The sequence below is a fragment of the Varanus komodoensis genome, unplaced genomic scaffold (assembly GCF_004798865.1).
Source record: "Varanus komodoensis strain SLA01 unplaced genomic scaffold, ASM479886v1 scaffold307, whole genome shotgun sequence".
Classification (NCBI taxonomy): domain Eukaryota; kingdom Metazoa; phylum Chordata; class Lepidosauria; order Squamata; family Varanidae; genus Varanus; species Varanus komodoensis.
This window is the reverse complement of record NW_025335776.1, coordinates 52,934-65,206: the sequence shown is the minus strand read 5'-3', so window position 1 is coordinate 65,206 and position 12,273 is coordinate 52,934. Positions and strand designations below refer to the sequence as shown.

The 12,273-nt window shown below is 46.7% G+C and overlaps 1 pseudogene; it reads right to left on the bottom strand.

Moving 5' to 3' along the window:
- Positions 1–11,149: 11,149 nt before the first annotated feature.
- LOC123027198 lies at positions 11,150–12,153 on the bottom strand (annotated as a pseudogene).
- Between the last annotated feature and the right edge of the window lie 120 nt (positions 12,154–12,273).

Here is a 12,273-nt window from a genome sequence, read left to right as displayed (position 1 = left end):
GAAACTCTAACGAAATATACTCTTGAAGTTGGCGGTCACTGGGTAGAGCTTCTTCCCTTCTTCCTTTTGCGAATGCGATGCTCCCCTTATAAAAAGGGGTTCACCCCCTTCGAAATAGTGTTTGGACGGCCTCCTCCTCTGATTCCCTGCCTTACGGAGGAGACATGCGCCGAATTATCTAACCAAACCCTGCTTGAGTCCTTACAGGCCCTTGACTGAGTCCAGGGGGATATTCGCCAGGAGGTCCGGCCCAACACAGGTGACGCTGACGGTGCTCCTGACCCTGTATCTAGTTCTCCCCCACGTATAAACCCGGGAGATTAGGTCTGGCTAAAGAATTTTCACCCTGTTACCCTAGGTGCCCGGTGGCAGGGGCCTTACCAGGTGATCCTCTCCACTCCCACGGTGGTAAGACTGGCTGAGAAACCCCACTGGTTCCACATGACGCAGATCAAGCCCGCCTCGCCAGGACTTTCAGAACAATGGAAGGTGCACAAGACTGGAGACCCTTTGCGGGTAAAGCTGACAAGGGTCTCCTCCCAGCAGTCCTCCTGATTCTCCTCGCCCATCGGGTGGGGAGTCGTCCCCAGAATCCGCACCAAGTGATGCGGGTGAAGTGGATGCTACAGGTGGACGATTCCCACGGGGTACGAAAATCCTGGCCGGTGGCGGCCATTCTGACTCACACCCACAACACCTCTCCCGTCTTTCGGATAGACCTCTGCCAACTGCTTCCCCGCGATGGAGCAACCCTAAAACGTCAGCAGCAGCCAAAGGGGGTCGGGTAGGACAGAGGGGGTATGGGTGCGGGAGTGAAAGGTTGGGAAAGGGTTTAAGGGCAGAGAAGTATTACGGCTGCCCATCGGACGGCAGTCCTGAATGCGGAGATGATAGTTTCTTCTATTGTGCCCAATGGGGATGCGAGATGTTTGCGACCTGGTTGGAGGGGGAGGGCCGAGGGAAGGATCACTGGATCACGGTAAAGAGGGCACAAAAGGGTCAGCGTGGCACAGGGAGGGAAAACCCATTAGAACTAACAATGGGCAGCTCCCAACGGAACCCTCTTTGCCTGTCGCACCGGGTTAATACCGTGTAAATCCTCCACTCTCCTTATGGCCCTCCCCGGTTCTCTTGTGACCCAGACACCCCGGCTGGACCTTTGCATTTTAACGCTTGTCCTCCCAAAAATCTACCTTGCCAATGGGGAGATGACCCCCGTAGGCGATCTGCCCATTGGAGCTCATGTTCGACGAGCCGTCCCTCTTTTGGCCCCCCAACTGGTCAGCCTGGGAGTCACGGGTTCTGCAGCGGTAGGGGCAGGTGCCCTGATTAAGGGAAGTCAGGACATATTTCACCTGTATGAACAAGTGGACAAAGACTTGCAGGAGCTCCATGGCTCCATCAAGTTTTTAGAGCAGTCCCTCGATTCCCTTGCCGAGGTGGCCCTCCAGAACAGAAGGGGCCTGGACTTACTCTTGCTGAAACAAGGAGGATTATGTGCTGCTTTGGGCGAGAAATGCTGTTTCTATGCGAATCACTCAGGAGTCATCAGAAATAGCCTGGACCTTGTCTGGGCTAGGTTAGAGGACAGGCAGAAACGCCGCATGGAGAACTCTAACTGGTACCAGCGGCTATTCAGCTGGTCCCCATGGCTGACCAGCCTACTCTCTTCCCTGGCTGGACCCCTACTGGGGTTACTTTTTCTCCTCATCTCCAGACCTCTCCTGATCCGATGGCTCACCCGCTTTGTCCAGCAGCGCATCGATGCCGTAAAGGTATTGACGTTCCATGGTAGAACTCAGCTGGGGCCAAACGTCTATCGCCCCCTCCCCGTGTCTGAATCAACGAATCGATTCCCATGAAGACCAGTAGGGAATGTTAGGCTCGACCCACCTGGCACTAGGTTAGCCTAACAGGATTAGCATAACAGGATGCTTATCAGCTGTCCCAGGCATGCACAGGGCGTTCTCTCAGAAAATGGGCAAGGCTTATCAAAGGCGTAAAACTTAAAAAGATAGACTAACCACAAATCGTTCCGCTTCTGTATCATGCTCGCTTGCTTAGGCTGCCTACGTGACTTTGTAAGCCGCTGCCTACGTGACTTTGTAATCCTCTACCTACGTGACTTTGTAATTCTCCATTGTTTGCTCACTTGACTGTAATCGATTGTAAAGGTATAAAAACCCCGTTGTTCTTCTGCTCGGGACCGCACTCTTACCAGAGTGTTGGTCCCTGCGCAGGCAATAAACTCCTCTTAAATAATACCAGCTGGTCTCTGGTCTCATCTGTAAAACTGTGGGACACAACAGGCCGCCTGTGCTGATCTTAGGGTGGGTGTAGATGGTCCTTCAGATATCCAGACCCCAAACAGAGGTCCAAATTCTTCTATCTCTGTTAGGTCCCTGCCATTTTGGTCCTTTACCATGCCCATCTTTGCATGAAATGTTCCCTTCATATCTCCAGTTTTCTTGAAGAGATCTCTGGTCCTCCCTATTCTATTTTTTTCTTCAATTTCTTTTTTCTTCAATTACTTTCCACTGTTCATTTAAGAAGCATTCTTATCTCTTCTAGCTATTCTCTGGAATTCTGCATTCAATTGAGTGTATCTTTCCCTTTCTCCCTTGCCTTTCATTTCCTTTCTTTCCTCAGCTATGATGTTCATGTGTAGAGTCGTCTCTTGGGTTGTTGGAAAAGAGTGTTTGCTATGACCATCGTATTCTCTTGACAAAATTCTACCAGCCTGTGCCCTGCTTCATTTTGTACTCCAAGGCCAAACTTGCCTGCTATTCCGGTTATCTTTTGGCTTCCTACTTTAGCATTCCAATCCCCCATGATGATAAGGACATCATTTTTTGGTGTTAATTCTAGAAGGTGTTGTAGGCCTTCATAGAACCAGTCAACTTCAGTCTCTTCAGCACCAGTGGTTGGGGCATAGACTTGGACTACTGAGATGTTGAATGGTTTGCCTTGGATTCAAACTGTGATAATTCTGTCATTTTGGAGATTGCATCCCAGTACTGCTTTTCCTACTCTTTTATTGACTATGAAGGCTACTCCATTTCTTCTGAGGGATTCTTGCCCACAGTAGTATACCTGATGGTCATCTGAATTAAATTCACCCATTCCTGTCCATTTTAGTTCACTGATTCTTAAAATGTCGATTTTCAGTCTTGCCCTCTCTTGTTTGACCATGTCCAGCTTGCCTTGATTCATGGATCTTACATTCCAGTTTCCTATGGAGTATAGATCTTTACAGCATCAGACTCTCCCTTCACCACCAGATACATCTGCAACTGAGTGTCCTTTCAGCTTTGACCCAGTCGCTTCTTTCTTTCTGGCGCTACTAGTACTAGCCCTCTGCTCTTCTTCCCCAGTAGCAACCAGTTTACCCAGAACAATCTTCAAGCTAACCACCCTGTAATTTCTGAGTTCCCCCAAGTTACTTCTTAAAAACTGGAGTTACATTGGCCATTCTCCAGTCCTCTGGTAGAGGCTGATCTTAGGAGTATATCATGTATTATTGTTTGAAGATCAGCAGCTTTATATTTGAGATTTTTAAGAATGCTAGGATGGATACCATATGGCCCAGCATTTATTAACTTTCAATTTCTCAATAAGGTTGAGAACTTCATCTATTATCAGCACAATTTGCCTCAATTCCTTGGACACCCTACCTGAAAACATTAGTTCAGGCACATATATCTGTTCTAAATATACTGAAGGAAGGACAAAGAATCTATTCAGCTTCTCTGTGTCCTCTTCTGTTTTCTGAAGGAAGCCTTCTTTTCCTTATTAACCTTGAAAATGTACAGTGACCATGATGACATCATGGAGGTGGTGCTACCTTCCCTACCCGGGCTTCCATTATTGTGAATCTATTATATTGAGCAATCTTCAAACATTTTGAAGAGATTTAAACTGATTTTTTTTATCTGATCTCTTATTTGAGAGAAGTTTTTTCTTTTGAAGCTAAATATGATTTCCACAAAAAAATATATTACATTGGATAGCCCTGTGGTCCAATTGGTTCAACTCAATTGCTGCAGGGATCAAAAAGTGCATTTCCACTCAGTGTCTTCATTGCATGGAAAACGCTAATCTGCAGTGTTCTGTTGCCCCCAGTTCAGTTCATGCTACACAGCCATAATGCAAGTACCACTAGTACCTATAGGACAGTGTCTGTGATTGATTGTGAGCTGTCCCAAGATGCTTTGCATGGGGTACAGCATATAAAAGTGTTAAATAAATAAATAAAGTAATTATAGAAACCCAGCATAAAGTCTTTCTTTCCATACTTCTGCTTTTCCATTTTCTTGTCATAATTAAATTAAAACACAAATAGAGAGGCTGAGTGTTCCTCTTCTGTACTGGTTACTGATAGTTCAAAAAATTATGAAACCTCCTTTCTCCAACAGGAAAATTGTCCCACTACTTCCAGATATTTTGCAGTCTTCTTGGGGCTCTGAATTGCACACTTGCTTATCAGCAATGGCTGGATCGTTCTCAAGGACTCCTGCCTGAAGGACAGCAGATTGTGTAACCAGAACTCAACCAGATTTCCAACAGATGCTGCTGCTGATGATGATGATGATGATACTGGGGTGGGGTGGGTGTCCCGTTAAACTTCTAACCACACAATCCTGTGCGTGTTCCCTGGGAATAAAGTTTCACTGCATCCCTAGTATGTGTGTTTAGGACTTCAACTGAACAGAGCAACCCTATGTACGTCTACCCAGACATTTCACTGCATTCTGTAGGACATGGTGCAAGACAAACGGGCATAGGATTGCAGCTGTAATCACATACCTGACCATTATCCAGCAGTGCCACTGAGCACCTGCAATTCGGTGAATTGGGGGCATTTCTGTGTCTCTGTGGAAGTGGAATCCAGGGTAGCAGACTGGCAGTCAGCACATGCTGTCAGATGGGGCAAAGCTAACTGGGAGCTTTGGCTACTGGGTGGTATAGAAGTAAATAGGAGGCTGGCCTCCCATCTTCATGGCTCTGCATGGACCTAAAGCACTTTTTCAGCTGCTAGGGAAAGACTAATCTGAGTGGGCCTTTTTCTTTGCCCTAGGAAGCTGTAGTCACTTTCCCAAACCCAAGATCCTCCCACGCCTGTGCATTTTTCTAGGTTGTACAGACTCACCTCCTTGATGGGCCACTTCTCAGCAAAGATCCCAAGGGGAGAAGGCAAGTGCGGAGGTGGCCAGTCTGCTCCCTGTATTGCTTCCGAATGACTAGGGAGATCAGATGGGCCGCTGTGCCATCGGAAAGTGCACTGACCCCACTGGGACTCTGCCCATGCAGTGGGAGGGAGCCACAGTGTAGTTGTGAGGTGGAAGTCCAGACCAGAGGACAAAGTGGGGAGAAAAATCATCGGCTTTGCCTTGACATGGAGCTGGGCAGGCCTTCAGGCTGCGGAGAGCCATAATCGCCAAAATGAAACACTGCAGCATTGCAGCAAGCTCCCCTGGACAATGATGATAGCAGGGATTTAGGGGCAACCCAGAGCTGACAAGGGGGCCAAGTGACTGTGTGAATCTGCGTTACACCGGGTCAAAGGATGGTTCCGCCCAGGTCAGTATTGTCTACTTAGAGGACCACCAGAGGGTCCCCCCCAAGATTCCTGCCAGCCACCACCACACTGACTTCAAGTGGCAGCCACTCATTCAATCCCCTCCATCCCATATCTTCTTTTCCAATATTTCTGAGCTGGAAATCATGGCAGGATAATGGGTTTGAGGGTGCATTGTGCCTGGCAACTGTGAATCAGCTGCTGCAGAGCCAGATTGGCCCATTTCCCTTTTTCAGCTTGCATCAGATATTCCCGTAAAATGATCTTTTTATTCAAATGTCATTTTAACTGTTAATAGTATTTATTTATTTTATTCTTTGGCCAGGGCGACTTAATTTATACTGTTAATTTATATTATTTTAACGAAGTTTATTTATGTTTGCAAGCCACTCTGAGGCTTCAGCGAATGGGGCAGCACAGAAATTTCCTAAATAAATAAATAAATAAATAAATAAAATGCAGCAACTGAACTGCCACTTATACCAAGGCCAATGCAGAATTAAGTGACGTGTTTCTCAGGCCCCCATTTACTTTTCTTTCGCCACACCATCTCCACACAAAGAGCTTCAAGACATTTTTATTCATATCTTAGTAATTCACAGATGCAGTTGCTTTCACAAGGGAGCAGAATTATTACTTTGCTGTGGCTCCGCAACAAGGTCAAGAACTCCCAGGCACATGAACTGTGGTTTGATCTGGATTCTTCTTCTGTCCCAAGTTCATGGAAAGCAGCATCCGTACAGGCAACAGATCATGGATATTTCTCTATATGGGTTTATCAGCCTTGCCCCAGGTCCTCTGAGATGCGTTGACCTGTTCTCGAGGGAAGAATGAAGAAATGAAATGTAAAAGAGCGTTTTGCTGTTTTCAGTCTGGAAAACTTTCCCTACATTGTAGCCTCATGTGGAAGCTAACGGATATTATTTGTGAAGGGTGGTGCTGCATGTGGGGATTAAATATGGGGAATATGTTTTCCATACATGTCAGACCTAGTGTTGCAAAGCATATTTGTTGTTGGTAATTCACATGTGTACAGGAGAGACTTGAGGCTGTCCAATATGCCTTGTCCTGCTCGGACCATTTCCTTGCCCATTTCAGCTGTCAGCAAATGCTGAACTAGACTAGGGAACATACAACAAAAAATATATGCCCGGCCGCCTCTTGAGATCAGCAGGAGAGGCCCTTCTCCGGGAACCCTCTGTGAAGGAAATTAGGAGGGTGGGTACTCGGAGGAGGGCTTTCTCTGTGGTGGCGCCTAAGTTATGGAATGCGCTCCCCAGAGAGGTCCGCCTGACGCCGTCGTTATTTGTTTTTCGGCGCCAGGCAAAGACCTTTTTATTTAAGCGGCATTTTAACTGTTAGTATTACTAGATTTTATCTGGCCAGGGCGGCTTATTTTATATTGTATTTTTGTATTTTTAATTTAATGTTTATAGTTATTGTAATTTATATTATAATTACTTTTAATTTATTGTTGTAAGCCACCCCGAGGCTTCGGCAAATGGGGCAGCATAAAAATGTTTTAATAAATAAAATAAATAAATAAAGGGAACCATGCATATAAGCAAATGTGCACTTCTTGGAAAGAATATCAAGGAAGAAGAGGGGAACATTTGCAGCTGGAAAAAGCAGGGTTAGGGACACAATGCCTCACCTAGCGGTGTTATTGTCTATATTTTATGTGCTGACCTGAGAGTTCCCAGTGTCCTTCACTTTTTCAACACTCCCCCGAGTATGCAGCTAGTCCAAATGGGGCAGATTTTCACTCAGCCCACTTTTCATGGCTTCTCTGTATTGCTGCTGGGGTCACTGTGGTTGCTTGATAGTTATAAAAAGACCCCTAAGAAGGCTGCTGGAAGGGACCAAGTGACCGATGGCCCACCAGCGGTGGGGGAGAGGTGTAAATACTGCGTCTGCTGGTGCCTCATCTGCTCCATTACATTCGGCTACGGGATGTTTTTAACTGCTGGGAATATTTGTGCAAGCTTTTGGCACTGGAATATATACACAAATGTGATGGAAGTAAATAGAGGGGAGAGCCAGTGTGGTGTAGTGGTTAAGAGCACGGGACTGGGACTCAGGCAATCTGGGTTCTAGTCCCCACTCGGCCATGGAGCCAACTGGGTGACTCTGGGCCAGTCATAGACTCTCAGCCCAACCTACCTCACAGGGTTGTTGTTGTGGGGATAAGATGCAGGAGGAGAGATGATGTAAGCTGCCTTGAGCCCTTTGTAGGAAAAAGGCAGGATATAAATCACAATATAAATATAAAATAAAGAAATAAATTTGCATGCACACAGTTAGTGCTTCATCACTGTAGGTGTACAAGTTCCCCCTTCATTTACTTCCCAGCTCATCAAGTTCCATGCATTAACCCATTATACAAAAGTGTAAAAAAGTCTCATTGTGGATTTTTGATTGGTTTTAAATCCTTAGAGAGTACCGAGCGGGATGGAGCAAGTGGGGCGGCAGCACCGGCGGCAGTTTCACTGCAGTCACCCCCACTGTGGGCCCCCATTCCCTGCATTCCATGGAGCCGCCATCCTAGGATCTCTTCAAACACTGAATGGATTGCAGTAACTGCAGCACAGGAGGCAGTTAGACTCTCCCCTTTCTGGGGCAGCTGGAGAGCCAGGGAAGTGTTGTGAAGGTGGAGGACACTCCCCTCAAAAGCTCGAGGACCACATTGCCAAGGGATAGATGTTCCCCCCTCCCCTTTTGATGCACTGGCTGCTTTGTCTCCCCCACCCTCCCATTTTGCACTTCTGGCCCCTCCTTTTTGGTTCCACTATTTCTCCCCAGTTCACCCCTGTGGATGGAGAATCCTGCACCACTCCCCCAGCTCTGTCTGTCGATCTCCTGACTTTTCATCAGGAATCCAGTGCCTAAGCAGTGGAATCGTGCTCCCCTTCTTGCTCCTTGCCTGGTGCAACAGAAACGTCTTCAGATTTGTCCATGGGTGGGTGGGTGAAAGGAAGAAAACAGTGAAAGATCACTATCCTCAGTACAACATCGTAACCAGCAATAAATTTAAATTTAGAAGATGGATGTTGATGACTGGAGACTTAGAAAATTTTAGGATGATATAACCACCCTAGTTTTGCCTCCTCCTCACCAAAGGATCTCAGGTCCTGTCCTGTACCCCAAATATGCAATCATGCACACACAGAGACAACACCCAAGCATGGTTCCTTGAAGAGAAATAATCACTTTCAAACCACCTTAATTCTCTAGCAGCCTATGTGCACTTTTATCCGTGGGTGGAGCTCTAAATACAGACTAAGCACAAGAGGAAGAGGGGTCAGCTAGGATGGTCTGATGAGTCATTTCTTGGGTATTCTCACAATACCAAAATATTACAAAGAACATAATGTTTCAAAGGAGTCTATCAATCTACAGAACATGGCATTTCTTTGTTATCTCCCCTTGTCACTATCGTAGCAATAATGTACTTCTAGGCACGTCCCAGTTACCTGAGCAGTGAGAACTCCAAGGGTTTGTTCTGGACTCAGCAGCTTTCAGATGAAGTTCTGGATGCTGACAGCTGTTTGGGCCAGAGGCCAAGCCACACAGGACCTTCTGTGCAGGTTGCATTTGCCCAGTGGGGAGAAGGTTTCTGGGGACGCAGCCACACGGCCACAGCAGCGGCAGCCAGGAGGCGATCGGCTAACACTCCTCCTGTACGAGCGCAACTGCATTAAGAACTATCGGAAAAGGAGTTGGTGAGCAGAAGGCAGACTGGGCTGTTGAGATTGTGCCAGGCCCAGAGGCCTTTTTATCAAGCCTAGGCTTTGATTAGGAGGGCTGGAGAGCAGTATGAAGGGGCCAGATATTTTAACATGGAATTCCAAAGTGAGCATAGGGACTCCTCTGCTAATCCTGTAGAAGTCAGTCCCATATATATTGAGGAGTAGTTTGCAGTCCAAAGGAAAAGAAAGTGCCTTCTCTGCTTAAGAAAATTGGAGCCTGAGCTCAGACATACAGCTTGCTTCGTAGCTTCACACAGAGGGTACCCAACAGCTCCACTGCCCAGAAATCAGGTGTATACATAGAACACCATAACATCTCTCAGAATTAGGAGATGCTAGGTGCAATGCACGGCAAGCTCCTAAAAGCATTAGCAAGGTCTTTCACTGTGTGATTGATGAGAAGCTATGAAAAAAGCAGGATTGTCCTGATGCGTAACCTGTAGCATGGACAAGAAGCTACTGTGAGGACAGAAACAGAAATGGAGAAACAGAATGCTTTCCCACAGGCAACAGCCTTCAGTCAAGGGTCTAATTCATCTCCCTATCTGTTCAAGCTGTATGCAGAACTTATCCTAAGAAAAACTGGATTAGGATAAGAGGAAGGAGTGAAAATTGGTGGAAGGTCCATCAATAATTTAAGCTCGGCAGATGATACCGTATCACTTGCAGAAAGGAGCAATGAGTTGAAATGGCTCCTGATGAAATAAAAAAGTACAAAGAAGGTCAACAACTGAGCATTTAAAAAAAAATCATGACTACAGAATAATTACTGAGCTTTAACGTCAGCAAGGAAGACATTGAAATTGTGAAAGATTTGGCATACCTTGGCTCAATTATCAGTTCAAAGGAAGACTGCAGCCAAGAAATTAGAAGACTGAGATGTGGAAGGGCAGCAGTGAAGGAAATTGAAAAGATGATCCAGTGTAAGGATAATTCAGCAGAGGCCAAAGCCAAGATCATCCACACTGTTGTATTCCTGATTACTATATATGGGTCGGAAAGCTGGACAGTGAAGAAAGCTAACAAGAAGCAAATAGGTGCATTTGAAACTTTTTCTTTGAAAGCAAAAACAACAAAACTGAAGCTGTTTCTGGGGGCACATCAAGAGAAGGCAAGCACACTGGAGAAGACAATAATATTGGGGAAAGTTGGTGGGAGAAGAAGACGACCAAGGCCAACTACAAGGTGGATTGATTACATAGAGGAAGCAACAACCTTAAGAACTGAATAGGGCTGTCAAGGACAGAACATGTTGGAGGGTTCCCATAAATGGTCCCCTTAGGTGAGAGACAACTTGACAAAAAGTAACAATAACACCTCATGAACATCTAGCATACGCTCAGCCAGACAACTTGCTGAACTCACCTGAGTTGACCAAATGCCTTTTCAAGAAATTGCAGTGTCAAAGGGGCAGAAATCCTGAAGCTTCAGTCTGCTTAGTGTCCAGGTAGAAGATATTCTCCTGGGTGGCATTATAGGGAGACCATCCTGACTGTGATGGATGCCTGTGAAGAAAGTAAAATTATATATCCAGGAACCAGGATGCTCATTTGCTTCCTTGTTCCAAAAAATAAAGGCTTAGCAAATGGTGGGTTGTTTGTGACATGAAAACCAAGTCATTACCTTTAAACTATATAAGTCAAACTTTGCCATCCATGCCTTCTGTAGGGCCGTGAGGGTTCCACCCAACTGAAGGCAGCATTTGCAGCAAAGTTAATGATGTGCCTTTGGTGACATTTGGACGGAGAGGCCCCTTCTGTACGAAGCCGGATGCTTACGCAGAAGAGTCAGTGCAGAGCCAGGACGAGAGGAAAGAGCAGTGCCTTACCCACTTCTGGCAAACTCTGCCCAGTGGAGCATCACCTGATGGCTCTGGGCTGCCTCGGCCTCCGTGTATGTTTGGTTGGCGGCCACCACCGCCCCGAGGGTGCCGAACACATAGGGGACCTCAGCACCCCGCTCCACTCAGGCCAGACAGAGCCAGACGTATGATGACGGAAAGAGTAAAAGTAGACAGGGCTCCCAGCTTTTGTGGCCTGTGCAGCGAATTCAGCAATGGGGCACACAAAGAAGTAATCACTGAAAGCTTGTGACAGGGCCCAACGGGACTTTCCTGGACCGTGACTCTCTTCGCTGTACTTCTGTGCCACAGCCTCAATGCCTTCTTCAGCTACATTTTTTTTCCAGCATCTTTACTGCTCCCAGTAGCTGCTGCCAAGTGATTTCGCTGTTATTCACTTTAGGAAATAGATACGGCACAAAAAGAGATGCTTCATCCAAAGTGGTACCTATTATCATCGGTTTGACCTGAATTTTTCCAGCCTCCAGAAGCTTGTGTGGCTCAACTGGCAGGAACTCCCCATCTGTTGTTGGTGTGAAAGGACTCTCGAAAGCAGTGTTAGCCATCCAAAACACATGCTGGCCAAATTCCTCGGCATCTTTTTCATTTAGGCAGCTCATCACATCATTATCACTGCCTTCTTCAGAGCCCAACAATTTGCCAAAAGCCAGGGCTTTCTGCCACGCCTCTTCAGGACTCCTCCAAGCCCAGATAGCAGTAGGATCTCCACTCTGAAGGATGGCTTGGGCAAACAGGGGCTGGCTTCTTGGGGAGAGGAGATGGAAACCCACAGAAGCTGCCCCAGAATCTTGACCAAAAATGGTCACCTTGGTAGGCGCTCTGCCAAAGGCAGCTGCATTCTCCTTCACCCACTTCAGTGCCAGCTGCTAGACCAAGAGGCCCATGTTTCCTCAAACAGCTGGTGGTAATGACAGGAAGCCCAGAACACCCAGGCAATAATTCGTAGAGACCACAATGGTGACCATAATGACGTTCTCTCGACAGGCTAAGCCAGCCCCATTTTGCCTAGCCAGAGAACCTGTACCAGTGAGGAATGCATCTCCTCCGTGTATCCAGACAAGGACAGGAACTGGTGAAGAAGGCTG